We start from the raw sequence: 13,806 nt of genomic DNA, 5'->3' as shown, positions 1-13,806 counted from the left end.
GAAAAATTTCCAAAAGAGAAAATTATCTGCAAAAATGTGTTTGTGTGAGAAAATCTTTTTTTCTAAGATAGTTCTAATGCCCTTTTCCCCCTGAAAGTATGATCCTTTCTGTGCTAATTTCTGAAATAAAATAAATCCTAAATTGAGAATCCAATGCATGGTGATTTGACAAAGGGAAAAGGGATATGCTAATGCAAAATAAATAGATGTAGTTAAATTTATGCAAGTCTTTGCAATGCTAAGGAAAGAAAGCAGAAAGTTCTTGTATTGGAACAATGCTAGGAAGAGTTTTGTAAAATGTTGGCTCTCTAGTTTTTATCCCTTTGGAGCAATAAAACTCAAAAGAAAGTCCAGAATTTGAAAAAGTGAAACAAACCCCCAAGGACACAAGCAGGCAATCTGATAAATCCAATGAGATTGTTTCTGCAGGACCTTCCTTTGCCTCCTACAAATGCTGTTCGTGGAGTTGTCCTCTCTCTGCATGCTGCACTTTCTCTAGCATCATGTGCTCAAGTTTCTAAATCATCTCTGCTCTCTCCACATTACGTCTCCAGTTGTATCCAAACTCTGAGCCAAGCAGGGCAGGAGACCCAGGGATGCCCTCCAGCCTCAAGGCAAGCGCTCAGCACTGGACGCAGCTCAGGGACCGCAGGTATGTCCCTGGCCCTGGATAGCAGCTCCAGCGAGTCCCTTGCCTCCCATGCTCCAGCTGCCTGCCTGGAAATCATACCTAAGTGGAAAGGAGACTGAGAAGGACAAAGCATTGGGCTGAGGTCCAAGATACCCATTTGTAGAGCTGTTGCCACATTAACCTCTCTCTGAAGCCAGGAGTTTACTTCCTTTTGCTTTACCCAAAATAATTCATGAGGCTCTTAAAATGTATCCTGCATGTACTAAACAGGGAAGCCCATAGAGCACACCTGAAAGATGGCATGAGGAACTAGGCTATCTGAGGAGGTGTTAACAGTTTTATTGGGTCGTAATGTCAGGGGGAAAATTTTAAAGCTGCTGGAAGACAGAGATTTCTTTTTCCCTAAATGTAACAACATGCTCCTCCCAGGCACAGCATGGAGGTGTGCAGCCCTTGGCTGGTCTGCATGCAAAAATGGTGCTGAAAACCCTCCAGCGGGGCCATGCAGATGAAGCTCAGGCAGCAGTTTGGTGTGCTCCTACTGTCCCATGTGCAGCAGCCCGTGTGACACCATCCACGCCCACTTGGCTGTGCACGGCCTCAGTACAAGTGAAGCACCCCAGCAGAGGTACTGCAGGCTCCTCCTAATTGCCTGCAGACTGGCTGCCTTCTGGGAATTCTTGTTTCACAAGTTTAAAAAAGACCAAACCCTCCACCAAACCAGCTCTCTGGAGAGTCTGGCATGCTGTCAATCCTGAAATGTCTGCAGGCTTTTAGTCCTGTCTGAGAGCACGTGTGTGTGTGTGTGTGTAGATGATTATTCTGTATTTCAAGTCTACAAGCATGCACATGCCTCTCCCTTGACACGTAAGTTACTCACATCAGTTCTCCTCCCATGTAGAAGCACAAATACTCAGAGCCAACACCTCTATCTGCAAAACCCAGGTTTTATAATACTACACATGATATACAGGCACATGTAGGCATACACACACAAAGTGGACCATCTATTGCTTTTCATCATTCCTAACTAACTCATATTTTTCCAGAGAGACATCTGACCTGCACATGACATAACCATCAATGCGTCCTTAGTACAGCAAGCCCAACAGATATAGTTACCCTGAAGCTCAATAATGAAAGGCTTGAAATACAACAAAAATGCCATTGCCTTAGCAAGTAAAACATGCTCTATATAGCATATGCCAGCTTGTGCCATGGCCCTTGGTCAGGCACAGACACAGCTGTCACTGATTCTGCACCTTGTGCATTAACAAACTGAACACCGACCTTCCAGCTGCTAAGGAGAATGAAATGTTACACTGTGAAGGAAACCCAGAGACTTCTCAGGGCAGGACATATGAAGGCAAATAGTTCCAAGGACAGTACAAAGAACTTCTTTTTTTCCCCCCTTCTGGTTACAGTAGCCCCTGTAAACGTGCTTGTTAAAAAGGTTATTTCTTCTAATATGCAGTTAATGGTCCTCTGCTTGGCATGCTCTTGCACGGTCTTGTGATTTATGAACCATTTCCATTTTAGGCAATGAAATTCTGACATGTGACATGGGATGTATGGAGCTACTCTCAGCTGCCCTTGGGGCTAATTTTAAGCAAATCAGTATGGAGTCTGGCTGTTGCCAAAAGCTTCAAATGCTTCCTTGGCAATCCCTTTCATGCTACGTGATCTCTTTATGGGCATTAGCTGCTTGGGATGCATAAACTTCTGTTTATTATTTTCAGTAGCAACTGATATTTTCAAAGATGCTAAGAACTAGATCATTAGTTCTGAAGTAGTGGTATGAGTGACTGACATGCAAATCAGCCCTTAACATGGTTCATCTGCCTCTCTGAAGATATCTCCAGCATCAGGAAGCCCCCAGGGGACATGCAGCTACTGCATCTGCCCCCACAGCCTGGGGACTGGCATTTTGGCAATCACTCCAAGGTGGCAGCCCTCAGCACTGCTGGAACCGCCCCCAGGGTTGGCAACGTAATTTATGGCAACCATCAAGTTTCCTCATTTGCAGCTAAGATATGGCCAGCACTGCTCTGCAGCAGCAGGGAGTGGCACAGGCAGCCATGAACCACTTCACCTCCTGTCACTCACCATCTCTGCCCCTGGGGTCTGTTGTGGTGCCCACAGGATCAGGAGAGGGTGTAGCCAGTGTAAAACTTCAGAAATAGCCTAGTATGCTCTGACAAATGAGAAAATGGTACAGCTTCACCTCATCCGCCAAGCCACCTCCGTCCTTCAGAAACGCAGCTTATTTTGCTACTGCCTTTTGAAGCCTGGTGGGCTTCTTGAGCCTGACTGGTGACCCTGGATGGGCTGATCATGAAGGATTTACACAGCTGGCCTGATTTTCCAAATTAGTGAAAATTAACATTAGCATCTGCAGCAGTGGCAGCTTATGGATGTGAGATCACTTCTTTACCCACAGAGATATAGAAACCATCTTCTGGTTTCTGGATGTTTCTCTGAGCACCCGGAATTTATTTATTACCTGATAAATGATTTTCAAACTGTTTGTTAAGTTCAGTCAGCGCCAGCAGAGAAGTCTCCCTCAAACACATTTTTTGGCTCTCTCAATGTACAATCCAGGTTTGGGGCCATGTGTGTCACTTAATAGTGTGAAATAGTCTGAACTGCTGATGAACTTAATAAATGTAAGATTTTCTCATTGCATTTCTTAAAGCAAATATTTCATGATTGGTGTTGTCATTACAGAATATTCCAACAGTTCCACTTTTCAGTAGGGATCACATTAAAAACAAGGAACTCAAATGAGAAATCATATTGTCCGGGGCTCCTGTACTTGAAGACTTTCAGAAGTCACGCAGAAGGAAGATGCCTTAGAAAGTGTGCAGGTAAAGATTTTGCATGGGAATACCAGCATAGAACAGATGATGGGTGAAAATTTCTTTCTGATGGTAAGGCTCCTTGTTCACAGGGTTTTCTTGAGATAATTAGAGGCTTGTTTTTGTTTTAACTTCAAAGAACTTTACAAGCTGAAGGAAGGGCTCAGGAGACCTGGAAACTTTCATATACATTCATTTCATGACATATAATCATATGTATCTGCTCCATATGAGAAGCTAGCAATTCTGTGAGTAAAACAAAATGAGTTTTGAACAACTCAGTTCTTCAACAGTGGCTGGCGTGACACTTTGTAAAGTATTTCAAAGCATAACTCAGATGTGCAGGCAGTTCTCCATTTTAGTGAGTTTTCCTAATTTTGGTACTATATAAAACCTACTCTCTGCCCTGGGACCGTCTGAGAAAGGGCAGAGGAAGAGAGTCAGTGGGTGAAGCTGCAGAACTGCTGGACATAAGCTCTGATGGGACTCACTGGACTCCATGCATCAGAGGCAGGACACTTTCAGAGGGGCTTTTGTAAACAAGAAGCCTCAAAGAGGACTTGTCTTACAATGGCAGCATTTCCACAGCGTCTGTTTGGAGAGCTTGGGGTGTCATTTAAAAAACCTTTCCATGCTCATTTGCTTGTTGTTTGAGGTCTGTTGCTGAGGGAACACAGCAAGGAAAATGAGGTGAATAAACTAAGCTTCATTAATAACAGATGATCCCCATTATCTGTAGAAAATAATAAGACCAAGTTGTTTAGCTGATGCAGTAGGTGCTGTTTAAATCACTCCTATAAGCAGTAAGGTTTAGAAAAGTGCAAGTAGTGCAAGTTATTCCACATTTTAATAGTGTATCTTTTTGTGTAATTGGAAACTGGAAGGCAAAGAGCACAGCAGAAACCCAATTTTTGTAGGGTGAGCAGTAATGAAACAAAACCAATTTCTTCTGTGTTCACGATATAAAAACTACCAAAATGAGATTTCCCAGTCTACCAGAAATAGTAAGAAATGAAGAAGTGGGGGAGGGAAATTATCTAACTTTGAAAGGAAAGGAAAGGAAACAAATGGAGAAATAGCCTCATGCTGTGGTAGAACCTGGTTTTGCACTGAGAAAGAGGCTTATTTCCTTTTGACTTTTACAGGAGCCAAACCTCAGTTCTTGTCAGAGCTGCCTGTGCTGAGCCCGTGAAAATGTATCTTCTTAACCACATAGCTCATGCTCGGATTAATATCCTGCTTGAGAGCAGCCAGATTTGGGATTTCTTTTAACAGAGGGAGAGAGAGAGGGAGAGACAGCATACGTAGCCCAACCCATGTCCCATCATCACATGAGAAGGCTTGAAGTTCCAACGAAGCAGTAAAACTTCATCTTGCACCTTCACAAAGCCCCAGACCTCAGCCACCATCCCTCCTGTGTTAAAAGTATAGATGGCAGCCTTGGCAATCTAGACTTTCAAACCACATTAGATTTATGTTTCACAGGCAGTAAATCCATAATTATATCATGAGCACATGGTGCTAGGGAAAGCTGAGAAAGATGCAGCTCAGTCTGAGAGGACTGGTCTGTATGACAAGGGTGATGTGTGTCAATGACTCAGCTGTTGGTGCTGGGGAATGAACCTGCCCTCTGGATAAGGACTGACAGAGAAGTTGTAGATTCTTCCCCCATACATTATTTATGAAGATGGATACACGGAAAATGCCGCAATATTGGAAAGCAAGGGTAAGATAACATGAGAAGAGAATGGTTGAAAGTGCAATGTCTGGAGGGGAAAGGACTTGGGAAGAGTAAAGAAGGGGAAAATAAAGGCCAAAATCAATGCAGTAAAGTTGTTATAGTGAAGGGGTTTTAGTTTTCTGAAATATTAATAGTGACCATTTTCATAATAGTTTTTTATGTTTATCAAATAGATGAATAAAAGGAGTGACCAACAAGCAGGCCAACAAAGTAAATGGTTAAGGAGAACATTTACAAATATATTTTTCCATATACTTACTTGAGTAACTAGAGATATAGCAGCCAAACTTAGTGACAAGGCACAGAGATTGCATGATGTGATTATGTTCTCTCTCTGCAATTAGACAAACACTACCATCCTAAGCCCAGCTTGGTTTCCTGACAACTGCATTGTTATTTTCACTACATGATGTGATACCTGGCTGTTACCAAAGTGACTTTTTCCTCTGGAAGGACAATACTGATGAGATACAATTCTTTTGCCTTTTTACAATCAACAGGTTTGTATTTTTACAGGGTGTGTTTTCTAAATCCCTGATTCTACAAATTGAGTTAGACTAATGTAACCAAATAATAATCCAATAGCTATGAATACAGAAACATTGTGTATTTCTTACCTTTTCTTAACTAATGTCTTTTTTTCATTGCTTATGACTAATTGTTGTTGTTGTGTCAAAAGCAGTAGACAGGAAAATTGGTGTTTCTTCCAAACATATCATTACAGTCAGTAAAGTAATGAGAAATACATCAGATATTTTTAGGTCATAATTTTTTTGTCAGGGAAAATAGCGACCTTTTTGAATAAACTGAAAATCATTATTGCTTCCACTGGGATTCACAGTGAATACACTAATTATGGTGAATTTATTTGGTACAAAGTTATAACAAAGTAATTTCCTCCATGATATATTGCAGGGGCCCAAGTTGTCCCTGGGCCAGAAACTTCTCTTTTGTCTCTGCCAAGCAGTCTGTCCACTGATGGGGTGCCAGAGGGAGAACAAACTGGGTGGAGAGGGTGCAAATCCCAGTTCCCAGCAATCCTCTGGGATTGCCCTCCTAACTCCTGCACCCATGGGGCCAACGCAGGAGAAGAATGGACACCCTGGGGCTGGGGGAGAGGCTGGAGCAGCCCTTGCCCTGCAGCAGGGCTTTGGGGCATCTTTGGGAGCAGTATGCACACACGAGTGCTCAGGGGTTCCCTTTGCAGAGTAACTTCATGTATAGATAACATCCTCAGGAAATTAATCCGCATTAACTAGAGGTAAGTGTGTAAAACACCTCATTAAACCACAGCAGGCTGCAGTGCACAGATGTTCACTAGATTTCCAATGAACCAGAGTAAAGCTATCTTGCTTTCAACCAGGAGAGTCTCAGTGCAGTCTGAGAAATGTGGATATCAAGCGCAGTGTTTGATTCTTCCTTCACATTCCTCAGCCACACTGTCAGCTTCAGGCTCTCCTTCCCCGACACGTCCTGGTGACAAGCTGCCACTGCTGTTTGTGGGGCTGAGCAATGAGTCCTACCAGGGCACTGCTCTAGGTGGAAAACAAAGCCTTCCCTCTTTTCATGCAGGCTTGCTTTTATTGTGAATCAATTATGTGATACCATTTTATATGGGGCTCTAAAAACAGCTGGGGAGGCACAGCTGAGAAAGTGATGGGGAGCAGGAGTGGGAGGCTGAAGTCTGATGGAAATGTTTGAGCCAGTATTAGCATGGGAATAAAACTGTGGTACATGAATTTCACTTGCCTGTTAGCATCTTTTCCCTTAGAGTACCCTTGTGATCCTCTGGGCTTGAAGATGCCAAAATGCTCAGGTAGTGTCCTAGTACAGACACCAGACCTAACTTGAGAAGTGAAAAACATCCACAGAAGCAACAGCTTGGATTCCTTCTCATAACTGTGGCTTACAGAGCCACCAGAAAATACTTCCTTCTGTTTTTTAAATCTTGAAATTCAAGGGAAGGGGAGGGCAGGTCCCTTCTTAACAGCACCTCCACTTTCCTTGGTTGTTAAGAGGATCATCTGCACAAACACAGCTGATTTGCCAGTGTCCTGGGTTGCAGTGTATTCTATTACCATCCCCATCAGCTGTTGAAATCAGGTGGGGCAGTGTTTCCTTGCCTCCTCCCCCCAGACTATCTTTCTGTTAATTGCCCATCATTGTCCTGCCGCCTGACTCAGAGATAACTCCCTCCGGACTATCTTCTGTTAATGAGCCTAATCAACACTTGGCCTCATGACTCGTTACCCCATTGTGAGATGCTCCACCCAGAGGGAGGAACCAAGCATCCCATCGTGGATATAATCTGAGGCTGAACACCAGAGACACCGGCTTCCCACTGGATTTCCAGAGGACAGGAGCTACACAGCCACCACTGGACTTCCTGAGGAAGAGCAGACTGTTTTACTACAGGATCACTGCTTCAGAGGACTGCAGCCACCATTCTACCAGACTGCTACCACCACCCTGCCTAACAGGGTGTCAGGTTGTACCTTGACTCTGTCAGTTTGACAGTGTTTTCTTTTACCTTTTTTTTTCCCCTTTTCTTTAATTTCCATTAAATTGTTATTCTGACTTGGTGCCTCCCACTGGTTTGTTTTCAAACTAGCACAGCCAGGAATAGCGATACCACTGCCATCACTTCCCTACTTGAGCCCCCCTCATCACTATTTTTTGATTTGTGCTGAAATCTGTTTGTTTTGTACAGTTTTCCATAAAGGCAGTTCTGCTCCTCACAACACTCCAAAGTGACTACTGTGTGAAACATCCCAGGTGGGACTGAGCAATGTTGCCAGTCACAAGCAGCTTAATGTTCAGAACTAGGAATATTTAATTTTATATATAATTTCCAAAGACAGTCAGAGAGAATGAACATTTTCTGTTATTCTTCATTAATTAAGCTATTTTTTAAGCTTTTTACTGATTAGTTTTACATTCTAAACTAGACACTACTTGTCTGAACTAGAGCAATAGGGTGGTGTGGCTTTTTGTCTGTTTGTTTAGTTTTTTTAAGAAGAAAGCATGAAAAATATAAATCAATTTGGCTCATTATTTATTCAGAATAAATATCTTGGCATTGACTGCAAACAATCTCTCAAATGGTTTTTTTAATTCATATCACAACCTTACATTTTATTACTTTCAAAGCCTTATGGGCTGAAGTGAGGTTAACAAGTATTGCTAAACTTTGTCCATTAACTAATAGGCAATTCTGTAACAAAAAAAAAAGCTGGAAGACATGTTAAAAAATCCTGCAAGGTCTCTGCTAAAAGAAAAAAGAAATAAAGAAAAAGAAGAGACAAAAAAGAACAAATTGAGCTGTAATAAAGAGGAAAATGTCTCCAGAGTCACCTAAAAATCTACATGCCTAAGTCATTCTATAGGTGCAAACCACTAGCATGAATATATATATAATCCTGTTTCTCAAATGTATCACAGATCAAAACTCAGTGTTATTTTTCTGAAGGCATTGGGTTTCTAAATGAGAGGGTCATAACCAAAGTATTTATGTTTACTTACTTTTTTTCGATCAAAGATACGCCTCACAGAGTGGCTAAGGGTAGGGGAGTGATCAGAAAATGAGGATGGATTTCACTACAGTAGGCAGAATTAAACAGAGATACTGATTCAGCTTGACTTAGCAGAAAGGTAATTAATATTTTAAATAATGAAATGTATTGCAAATTGATTAATGATCACTTCTATGAAGCCCTCTTTCTTTTATCTCTGTTCAGTATTTGGAAGCTCAGGACTCAATTTTTCTTTCTCTTCCATCAAAGGTCCATATTAAAAATTTCCTTTTGTGGTCACTTTTGTGTCTTGCAAACTCATCTCCTCTGCTGCATTAGACACAACACCTCCATGACCATTGGAGACCAGCGGAGCTTTCTCATCACCTGATCCAGCATAAAACCTCTACATTCTTCAGTCAGCATTGAGCCTTGGGAGCCCTGTTGGCTTGTTTCTGTGGGCACACTGGGATGCACAGGGGATTCTGCAGATACAGGATCTGGATATGGCAGAACACTTTGAAAGGCAACCTCGCAAATTTTTTTTTGGTTTGGTTTTATACAAAACCGTCTGTGTTTTTATATATATAGGTCAGAAAAGCAAGCCTATCCTCACCAGCCAGCACTCAGATTCCAGAAGCATTGCTAAAGGATCAGTATCAGCCTATGAGAGGCATATATCAGCTCAGGCACCTTTAAATACATGAATAGTCTCAACTTCAACATTCCTTTGATGCACTAAACTCTGGCAGCTAATTGGGAAAAACCTCTGTCCAATGTTTGGAGGTGTTTCAAGACTTCCAGGAGTGAAACCTAAGGAGACTTAAGAGTCTTAAAATGACATTGTGACTTCTGAAAGTGTCACAGTCATACTGGGAAATAACAGTACAAATTTAGTGGAAAAGATAGCTCCACATCACTTTCTGTGGTGTACAAAAACTGCCCTCAGAACCCTGTACCTGCACACCACCAATTCTTGCCATTTGCTGAACCTGTCATTCAGATATGGGTCTGTGCTGCTCCAGTGGAGATCAGGTTTTTGGTCTTCTGTCCACAGGTACATACAGCTTGAAAGACAACCATGGAATGCAAATCTACTGCCAACAGGCTGAAATCCACTGTGCAAGGATTAGCATCTCAGCTGGAGGTCATCAGCATGTACTTTGCTACCTATAATCAAGTGCCTTCATAGCTTCACAAAGGCATTGTATTGGAGAAAATCTGGATGAAACCTTGGCTCTGCTAAAGTCAACGAGAGCTTGAACTGTGATTTTCTAGGTCTTTATCCGCAGTACTGCTTCATTTTTTGAAGGTCATCTGAAAGGGCTGGGTAGTTTTATGCTTACATGGTAACATGAAAAGAATGTCAAGGCTGAAAAGCTTAATGATCGTTTATTTAGAGGCACTATTCAAGCTGAATAAAAGTCGGTATTTAGAGATATAAGAGGATGAATTAATTTCTTGAAAATGATAGCATTACTGTAGTATCAGAAAAAGTGTATTTTGTAATAGTTTTTTCAGAAAATGTCTGTTCTGGGACAGAAAGAAAATTTATTTGTTCTTAAGCTTTCACATATTTTATATTATAAAACTGCTCTCTGTATTAATTTTCTTGCAATTACATTTAGCAGCTCCTCTTTTTTTTGAATCATTCACAATAAACCCTGTCAATATTCTTCATATTTTCACTGAACATAAGGACACAGTTAAAGCCTTTTTGCTGTCTGTGGCTGAGTAAATCGTATTTTTAATGCCCCTTTCTTGGTGACTGTTGTCCTATTATACAAAAGGATTGTGAGCTAAGATTTATCATCCCAGGCATTGTCTTTGCAGAGCAAATGGAAATTACTGAGTTTCCTGACATTCAGGAGGGACTGCAGAGATATGTATGCATGTATGACCTACTTCTGTATGTACAACCCGCATTTAAGGAGAGGAGACATACAAGTTGCCAGATCTGGTGAAGCTGTGGAAAGGGTACAGCCAGAGTCAGACTGGAAGTCCTGAGTCCTCAGACTTTTTGTAACAGCTAGAATATAACCTGTCCCATTGCCATGGGACTGTATGTCTCTGGATAGATGTAACAATTTAAAATAATTCCATAAAGTGTCTAAAGACCGTGTTCACCTCAAGTTAAGCACAGACGGTTGGAGACTCCCTTTGGTGGGAGAACTCTGTGTCTGTGCCATTGGAGGGTACTGCCCTCATGGCATTGCACATTTTGCTGAAATACAGCTCCTGAGTTGATTTAGCTGAGTGTTGTATATAAAAAGACACGTGATTTTGGCTTAGCTTGCTAGCTGCAAGAACAGTGTCACCAACCATAACAAATGAACAGTCTCACCCAGCTTAAAGATGCCACTGTATTTTCTCTCCGTTGCTGTTGAGGACAGAAGGAAAATAGGAAGGCCTGAAGTCCGAAAAGGCACAGAGGCAGCAAGAAGAATAAGTCTCTAGAGGTAAATGAGCAGTGTAAATTACACCTTTTCAGTTTATTAAGTACTAATTAAGGGTTGCAAGCCTGGCATTCTTTTACCAGATGTATGGTGCCAGGAAAGCAGCCACCCGTGTGTTCAGAGGTCGATTGCTATCCTGTGATTATAGAGGATCCAAGCGTGGCTTTTTCTTTTTTGGGTACTGCTGCCATTTGACTAATATATCCCCAGCATGCCTGGCTGCAGCGATCCATTATTCACAGGCAGTTATTGTCCAAGAGGGCTGTGTGACTGCTTCAGGGAGCTCATGTGATGCCCAGGCAGCCTGCCCATGCACTGGGAGCCTCCTGAAGGTCTGACTGACCTCAGGAGATGGATAAAGGTTCCCTGACCATCCCCCAGAAGCAGTGAGAATAAGCTGATGCCTGGTATATTTAGGCAGGATATTCCTAACTCTGAATGGAGCCATCACTACTGAATGTACTATAAATATTCATGTAGCTCCAGGTAAAAAATACATGTTCCCCGAAACCCTCCTCTGTGAGGAATGTTTCATTTGCAGCAGGTTTGTTCTGGTTTTCTTTTACAGAGAGGCAACAAACTACAGAACTTTTGCAACATGGCTAACATCAAGTCTGCTATTGCTATCAAAGCCAGGCAGAGGGTGAAGGAAGGGACCATAAAAGGATGACAAGGTAGCTCTGGAGGTGGTTACAGGGAGCATCCTGCAAGCAGGAAAATGCACATGAAGGACCTGGTTTGAAAATTAGTGACAAAGGTTAAGATGAAACAGAATCCCCTTCCGATACATAAGGAGAAAAGAAAGTTTGTCAAGGGATGGGAACAGTAGAGATAGGGAAGTGGAATAAACACTGGGGAGCTGCACCAGTGAGGACAAGCATCCTGTGCTGCAGAAGAGGGAGGAAAGGGAGGTGCTGTTGAGGAGGCCAGCAAGAAGAGCAAACCCTGCAGCCCTGCTCTGCCAAGGCCAAACAGAAGCATGCTATGAAACCTTCGTTTTGAGATAATGAGAACCCAAACAGGACTTTTGTCTAAGAGTCCAGCTTAGCTGTCTGGAGCTAATTTAATCATGCACTAAAGTGTTTTTCTCCCACATTCCAGCCAGAAGCAAGCAACAGTAACTTAGCCAAAGACTGAGTGGCAGTGAAGCCAATGTGAGATCAAGGGTGGCTAGTTGGGTCATGCACCATATGATCTGCAAGCTTCAAACAAGAAGCTGACTTACTCTTGGCTGTTCTCACCATGCCTTTCTTTGTGCAGTCACTTTGTGTTGCTCTACAAAGGCAGCTTGTCTAAGCTGTATTTTACCCATACTCTGTGAATGTTTACAATGAGCTTCTCCCAGACAGGAAAAGAAGCATGAGGGATGTTCCTGCTAAATCTCATACCAGCTAAACCCCAGATATCTGAACATCTTCAGCATAATTCCAAATAATCCACTTGACTGAACTACAGATAAATAGAAGAAAGGTTAGGCAAGATTACTGGTTATCTTTCAATGTTTTAAATGTTTTGCTTTCCCTCCTTCAAGTTACATTAACAAATGCTAAAATTATTCCTTCTTTCACGACTTAAGGCAGCTGTGGTATGACAGGTTTTTCAGTTTACTGACAAAACTGTTCAAATGAGTACAGGCACCCCCCCTCCCCCCGTTCATTTTAAAGATGTTTCAAACTGTTTTTCCTTTCTTACAAAGCTGAAAGCATTGGGGAAAAAAGTTTGAGGACAGATGAAATTGGGTTTTAGTTTTATGCTTGTGTACTAATAAGAGAAGAATGGTTAGGCTAAAAAGCTTAACAACAAATAATTATTTAGGATAATTATTTAGCCAAAATATAAGATAGTGTTTAGAGATAAAAGAAGATAGAAGTTTTCAGAAAATGTATGTTCTGGGAAAGTAAGACTGGGAAATGCAAAACCTCAGTGTGCACTTCCCTTAACAGTTGAACAGCAAAAATACATCTCAGGACATTGCAGACCCCAAGGTAGCACCTGCATACCCCTATTTGGCTTCATAATTAACCAGGTGTTAGTGGTAGATACCAGCATAAAGCTGTTCTTTGGGTTGACTACATGTAAGCTGTTGTGTGTAAACAGTATTGTGTGGCACAAACAGGAGAAAGTGTAATTTCAGAGCAATCCCTCCCCAGGTGGCATTCCTTGATATTGCAACCGCTTTGCTTAATTATGCAAATGCTACTGAGAGTATTAAAGGAAAAAGCTGGAATCTCTAATTGTGTGCATAGACATCCTTGTCTATATCCTGGATACACGGAACTGTTAAACTGTAATGCTTTTAAGACTATTTGTTGTAGCAATTATTTTGTGCTAACTGTATTCTGCACAAAGGAGTTATTGAGTCTTTCTATTTTGGAAGAGACTCCTCTATTTTTGGCAAACGCAGTTTGAACTATAAAATAATTAGTCAATAGATATGTGTTTTACTCTAATCAGGCAACGATTTCTGCTAAAATGTGTAGAAACAAGATTTCAAATTTTGACTTAAAAATAGTAGAAATTAAATAAAGATGTGGACCAAATACATTATTTTTTTCATAGATTCCCACCTCACTTTACAAAAAAGCAACCAAATAAATAATGCCAAGGT

At 41.6% G+C, this 13,806-nt stretch overlaps 1 long non-coding RNA gene across 1 annotated transcript; it reads left to right on the top strand.

Moving 5' to 3' along the window:
• The first annotated feature begins 532 nt into the window (after positions 1–532).
• Positions 533–13,675, top strand: LOC125325592. The gene is made up of 3 exons (XR_007203418.1): positions 533–652; positions 3,359–3,498; positions 9,013–13,675. It is a non-coding gene; the product is annotated as an uncharacterized LOC125325592 (long non-coding RNA).
• The last annotated feature ends 131 nt before the right edge of the window (positions 13,676–13,806 follow it).

Source organism: Corvus hawaiiensis, chromosome 4 (assembly GCF_020740725.1).
Source record: "Corvus hawaiiensis isolate bCorHaw1 chromosome 4, bCorHaw1.pri.cur, whole genome shotgun sequence".
NCBI lineage: Eukaryota > Metazoa > Chordata > Aves > Passeriformes > Corvidae > Corvus > Corvus hawaiiensis.
This window is presented reverse-complemented; position numbering and strand designations above follow the sequence as displayed.